Genomic DNA, 6,793 nt, shown 5'->3' with positions numbered 1-6,793 from the left:
ACCTATATCTATAAAAAATGATGAAAATTTAGATCACTAGCACAAACTATAAAATTGTTGATACCAATGCCATTAAGACTGTTAATATAAAATTTTAAAGATGAAAATGAATAGACTTATGTAATTTGGGTGAATTACAAAACAGCAGCTGAAAATGAAATAGCTAAATGAAACACAAGATCATGATATCACTAAGATTTACAAGTAGACTATGCTTAATATTAATACGATATCTATGAGAACTAAAGATGGGATGAGGTGCCTCAGTGGCTAAGACGCTGAGCTTGTTGATCAGAAAGGTTGGCAGTTCGATGGTTCGAATCCCTAGTGCCATGTAATGAAGTGAGCTCCCATTACTTGTCCCAGCTTCTGCCAACCTAGCAGTTCGAAAGCATGTAAAAATGCAAGTAGAAAAATAGGGACCACCTTTGGTGGGAAGGTAACAACATTCTGTGTTCCTTCGGTATTTAGTCATGCCGGCCACATGACCACAGAGACGTCTTCGGACAGCGCTGGTTCTTTGGTTTTGAAATGGAGATGAGCACTGCTCCCTAGAATCGGGAACTTTTATCTTTATCTTATGAGAACTATAAAAGCATGGTAAAAATACAATCCTGTTGTGGCCCAGCAGGAGCCATTGGAGCTGCCAATGGACTCCAATAGTGAGGACCCCTTTAAGTCTGCTATGGAAGATGTGGAGGACCCTGGGCAGGGTTCAGACTCAGAGCAGGGACCAGAGAGGCTGGTTGGCCACCAGGAGGCGCCTGAGGCATGGAGCAGTGGGGAAGATCAAAGGAAGTTTGTCCCTGATGCCAGGCAAAGGAGGGTGGAGAAATGGAGGCAGCAGATTCATAAGAGATAATCAAGGCCAGGTGGTTGTGGCTTGGCCCCTCCCAAGAGAGTATATAAGAAGAGACTTTAGGAGGAGTCCTTTTGCAGGACACAACTGTTCGTAGTAATCTGGAGAACTCCTTGTCTGGTCTGCCTTGTGTTCTCGTGTCTGTTGGAGTCTGGGTTGCTGCCAACTTCTTGCCAGTGAGTCGTGTCTGTGCTTTCAGCCCACAAGATTATAATTGCTGTGAATAAAGAGTGGCAAACAGTTAAGCCTGTGTCCGTGTTCATTACTGGACAGAGGGGGGCCAGAACACAATTCTATATAAGGGATCGGCAATTAATTAAAGAGTAAAAAATGAGCAATTGAAAAACTTGGACACAGATTTAATAATGAATATGGGCACACGTTGGCCCACCACTCACATAAGTCAAGCTTAGTGAGCTGTGGCTCGGGAGTTGGGAACCTCTGGGCCAGTGGTGGGTTTCAAAAAAAATTCTGTGGATGTGGCCTCCTTTGTGGGAGTGGCTTGCTGGCCATGTGACCTGGTGGGAGTGGCTTGCCAGCCATGTGTTTTCTTTCTTTCTTTCTTTCTTTCTTTCTTTCTTTCTTTCTTTCTTTCTTTCTTTCTTTCTTTCTCTCTCTCTCTCTCTCTCTCTCTCTCTCTCTCTCTCTCTCTCTCCTTCATTTTGTCTCTCTGTCCCTTTTTCCTTTTTTTCTTTCATCTCTCTCTCACTTTTTCTTTCTTTTTTTCTTTTTTTCTTTCTTTCTTCCTTTCTTTCTCTTTCTCTTTCTCTGTGTGAGTCTGTCTGTCTGTCTGTCTCTGTTTGTGTGTGTGTGTGTGTGTGTGTGTGTGTGTGTGTGTGTGTGTGTGTGTGCATGCATGCATGTGTGTGTGTGTCAGTGGTGGGTTTTAAAATTTTTTGGAACCTCTTCTGTAGGTGTGGCCTGCTTTCCGTGTCCACTGGTGGAACCTCTTCTAACCGGTTCGGTAGATTTGACGAACTGGTTCTATCGAACTGGTGTGAACTGGTAGGAACCCACCTCTTCCCTGGCCTCAACCAGAGGTGTCCAACTTTGGCAATTTTAAGACTTGTGGACTTCAACTTCCCATGCTGGCAGGGGGAATTCTGGGAGTTGAAGTCCACAAATCTTTAAAAAAGTTGCCAAGGCTGGACACCCATGGTCTAAACTCTCCTGAAAATGAAATTCTGACCCATGAATTGTAAAACCGAGAAGCCGAAGACGAGCAAGGAGCCAACAGGGCTGATGAATTGAAGCTGGTGAAGCAACGTAACCCTGCTGAACTGAAAACACAAACAAAAGTAAATAGTTTTCTCTCTCTTTTGCAACTGCTTTGACACATTAGTGTAATTAGTATCATTAATCAAGACAAGACGCTTGATACTTGATGTACTTCACACAGGTAATAAATAGCCGCAGCCTGACAAAACCAGTGTCTCTTGGCTGCCAAAGGCTGTTCAGTTGATCTTGTACCAGAGGGCGAAGAATAGCTCATAATTAGGGAAATGAGCAGCTGCTAATGGGATGCAGAGGCGCTAACACAGGTGAAGCCTGAACATTAAGATGCAATTCAATGGGATTCTTAATTCTGCACTCATGGTGGCTGACTGAATTGTTTCTGGTCCCTTTTGTCCTTTGGGGATCATTTTCTTACACCAGCAGTTTGTCCTACATAGAATTCAGACCGTTATTCAGCTTCCCTTACTGAGTCCCCTCCAATCAACGTTCCTTTGGTTTAGTGGTTAAGGTGCTGGCCTAGAAACAGGAGCCCGTGAGTTCTAGTCCCACTTTAGTCATGAAGGCTGGATGGGCAGAAGTGGGTTGCTGCTGGTTTGGCCTGCTCCGTGTTTGTGTGTATTTGCATCTAAAAATGCGCAAAACACTAAAAAGTAAAATCAAATCAAATAAAAATACATTTCTGCAATGAAAATTGTTCTGCGCATGCACAGAACCAAAAATCGAGATGGCGCTGCCGTAGGAGAACCAGTTCAGGGGCATGGCAAGCCTGAGTCACTACCGGTTCCACCGACCCAGGCTGCCAAGTTACTACCTATTTTGCCAAACCAGTCCGAACTGATAGGAACCCACCTCTGTGCTGGGTGACTTTGGGCCAATCACCAGGAGACTGTGAGTTCTAGTCTCACCTTAGGCATGAAGGCTGGCTGGGTGACTTTGGGCCAATCACCAGGAGACTGTGAGTTCTAGTCCCACCTTAGGCATGAAGGCTGGCTGGGTGACTTTGGGCCAATCACCAGGAGACTGTGAATTCTAGTCCCACCTTAGGCATGAAGGCTGGCTGGGTGACTTTGGGCCAATCACCAGGAGACTGTGAGTTCTAGTCCCACCTTAGGCATGAAGGCTAGCTGGGTGAATTTGGGCCAATCACCAGGAGACTGTGAGTTCTAGTCCCACCCTAGGCATGAAGGCTAGCTGGGTGATTTTGGGCCAATCACCAAGAGAGTGTGAGTTCTAGTCCTGCCTTAGGCATGAAGCTGGCTGGGTGACCTTTGGTCAATCATTCTCTCTCAGTTGGAGGAAGGAGTTTTAGTTTTGAAATAATTGTCTCATGCAAACTCTCCTCCCCTTTTGCTCCTCTTTTATTCCCTCCCTATGGGAGGGGCCATTCACTGCCCACCTGTGCGCCTTTACTCCCGAGTCAGCCCTTGTTCCTTAGCTGTTCCCTTCTCCTGGCAGCCCTGCACATGCGCACATCGGGAACAGGCTCCAGCTGTTCTTCTGTCCCACTAATCTCCGACTCCAAAGGCGGCTGATAACTGTCGGACGGCCCTGTCCGCATCTCTTCCTCTGATGCACAGCCCTCATCAGAGGCTTCCTGAGAATCCAGGACTGGCCCATGTTCCTCCCCAACCTCCTCACTCTCTGAGTCTGCCACCAGCTCCGCTAGACGTTGGCCGGCCTCAACAACTGGAAGTTTTGAAGAAGAGATAGGGCAGCCATTTGTTTGAAATGCGATAGGGTGTCCTGCTTGAGCAGGGGGTTGGACTAGAAGACCTCCAAGGTCCCTTCTGACTCTGTTATGCCGTGTTCTACATTTTCCCAAGAATAGCTTGTTTTGAGCCATGCAATGTTGAGGGAGCTTTGGAAAAGAGAATGAGCTTTTGTAGCCTGAAGTAACGACTGAGGAGACCGGTTTGAGATCAACGGAATGGTTTATTAACAGCAACTTGTTCAAGTAACAGGCAACGAAAAAACCCCGCCTGACAGCTATTATACAGCGAGCTGTCAGACGGGGAACCAATGGGAGTGCAGGGTTTCTCCCGCCAAGAGGCAGATGCATCCTGGCCAATCAGAGGCGCCTTGCACAGCGCCATCTGCTGGCCTGGACACAACATGAGCAAACCGGAGGAGAGAGGGGCTTCAAGATATTTGTTAGGAAGAAAGATGAAATTCTATAACTCAGGATTATACAACTTCAGATTGGAAGACCCAAACTTGTAATCACCCCCCAGAGATGTTCACCAAATTGTATTTCTCAGTATAATGGAACTTCTCCATTTTCATAGAGGCAAATCGTTCCATGCATAATGGGGCAGTAAACGTATGAATTCCAGATAATTAATTGGAGTTGAGTAGAATTTAATTTAAATTTGCATAAAATAAACCATTTCTGATCCTGGTCACATTCCCTTTTTGGAGTTCCATCCTCAGTCTAAAAAATGATGCATAAAGTATTTTATTTCAAGTGGTGCATTTACAAAGTATATAAGCATCAGAGCCAATATATTCACTGGAAAGATGATAAATGTAACTTATGACCAAAGTTTATCCCGAATTGCTAAGCGAGAGAGCTGTTAAGTGGGTTTTGCTCCATTTTACAACCTTTCCTGCCACCACTGCTAAGTGAATCACTGCAGTTGCTAAGATAGTAACAGGGTTGTGAAGTGAATCCGGCTTCCCCATTGACTTTACCTGTGAGACGGTCACAAAAGAGGATCACACGACCCCCAGGATACTGCAACTGTCATAAATATGAGTCAGTTGCCAAGCATCAGTATTTTGGTCAGGTGACCATTGGGATATTGCATCAGTCACAAGTGTGAAAATGGTCAAAGGTCACTTTGTAACTTCAAACGGTCACTAAATGAACTGTTGTAAGTTAAGGACTAGCTTTATCATGTTTCTTCCTCTGTACCGAAGCAGAATTGTGACATTTTTAACCGATGCGGAGATAATTTCTTTTGTGGCCTATTAAGTTCATAGAATAGAATAGAATAGAATAGAATAGAATAGAATGGAATGGAGTGGAGTGGAGTGGAGTGGAGTGGAGTGGAGTGGAGTGGAGTGGAGTGGAGTGGAGTGGAGTGGAGTGGAGTGGAGTGGAGTGGAGTAGAGTAATGGAGTAGAGTGGAGTGGAGTGGAGTGGAGTGGAGTGGAGTGGAGTGGAGTGGAGTGGAGTGGAGTGGAGTGGAGTGGAGTGGAGTGGAGTAGAGTAGAGTAGAGTAGAGTAGAGTAGAGTAGAGTAGAGTAGAGTAGAGTAGAGGAATGGAATGGAATGGAATGGAATGGAATAGGATAGGATAGGATAGGATAGGATAGGATAGGATAGGATAGGATAGGATAGGATAGGATAGGATAGAATAGGATAGAATAGGATAGAATAATGGAATGGAATGGAATAGAATAGAATAGAATAGAATAGCATAGCATAGCATAGAATAGAATAGCATAGAATAGCATAGAATAATGGAGTGGAGTGGAGTGGAGTGGAGTGGAGTAGAGTAGAGTAGAGTAGAGTAGAGTAGAGTAGAGTAGAGTAGAGTAGAGTAGAGGAATGGAATGGAATAGAATAGAATAGAATAGAATAGAATAGAATAGAATAGAATAGAATAGAATAGAATAGAATAGAATAGTTGGAAGGGACACCTCTTCAGACAAATGGTTATCCAACATTTTCTTAAAAACTTCCAGTGTTGGAGCATTCAAAACTTCTGCAAGTTGTTGCACTGGTTAATTGTTCTAACCGTCAGGAAATTTCTCCTTTATTCTAGGTTACTTCTCTCCTTGATTAGTTTTCACCCATTGCTTCTTGTCCTGCCCTCAGGTGCTTTGGAGAATAGCTTGACTCCCTCTTCTTTGTGGCAGCCCCTGAGATATTGGAAGACTGCTATCATGTCTCCCTTAGTCCTTCTTTTCCTTAAACTAAACACACCCAGTTCGTGCAACCGTTCTTCATATGTTTTAGCCCCCTTTAGTCCTTATCAATGTTTCAAGGAAGGCTTTCCCCGCCTTTCTCAACGCAAGACACTTTTCATTTGCATCTTCCCTCCCCAGGAATTCAACCAGCCCTCCCTCCACCCCATCTCTCCGTGCATAATAAAATCCATTCTTGCTTTCCTTTCGTGAAAGGTTTAGTGACAAAAGGCTAAATGCTTTATCCCGGAAAACGGCTGAGATAAGATTTCCCCAGCAGTGACAGAAGCAGAAAAAACATGCCCAGTTTTATAAGCTTCTTCCTGGCTGTTTATCAGCAGGCCGGACAGAAACGGAGTCCTTTGCTGTCTGAATGGTTACTAATAATACGAACATGGAACATCTCACCAGGCGCTTTTGATCTCAATCAATCTGCTGGCTTTTTCTTCTTCTTCTTCATTAAATCTATTATTTTAGGAGGAGCCCTCCTATTCTAGCACCTTTTACAATATTAGTCAACTGTTAGGGCTCCAAGTAATTGATCCATAGCAAGCAAAAGCGAGACATGTAGATTCCTTAAAGGATGACTTTATTGGAAATATCATATTGGCACATATGTGGTGAAAAACGACTCTGAAGTCTCCTGCAGTTTTCACCTAATTAAAAATAAATGTTTTTCTACTTTCTCAAACAATCAGTCATATGGTCCAATCACGGTGCAGACTGGCAGTCGGGTAGCATCACTCGGTTCCACCACAAAACCGTGGTAGACTAAAGCGCGCTCGA

Source organism: Thamnophis sirtalis, unplaced genomic scaffold, assembly GCF_051295495.1.
Source record: "Thamnophis sirtalis isolate CommonGarterSnake01/CBP01778 unplaced genomic scaffold, rThaSir2_p1.2 scaffold_7, whole genome shotgun sequence".
Taxonomy (NCBI): domain Eukaryota; kingdom Metazoa; phylum Chordata; class Lepidosauria; order Squamata; family Natricidae; genus Thamnophis; species Thamnophis sirtalis.
Note: the sequence above shows the minus strand (reverse complement) of the source record.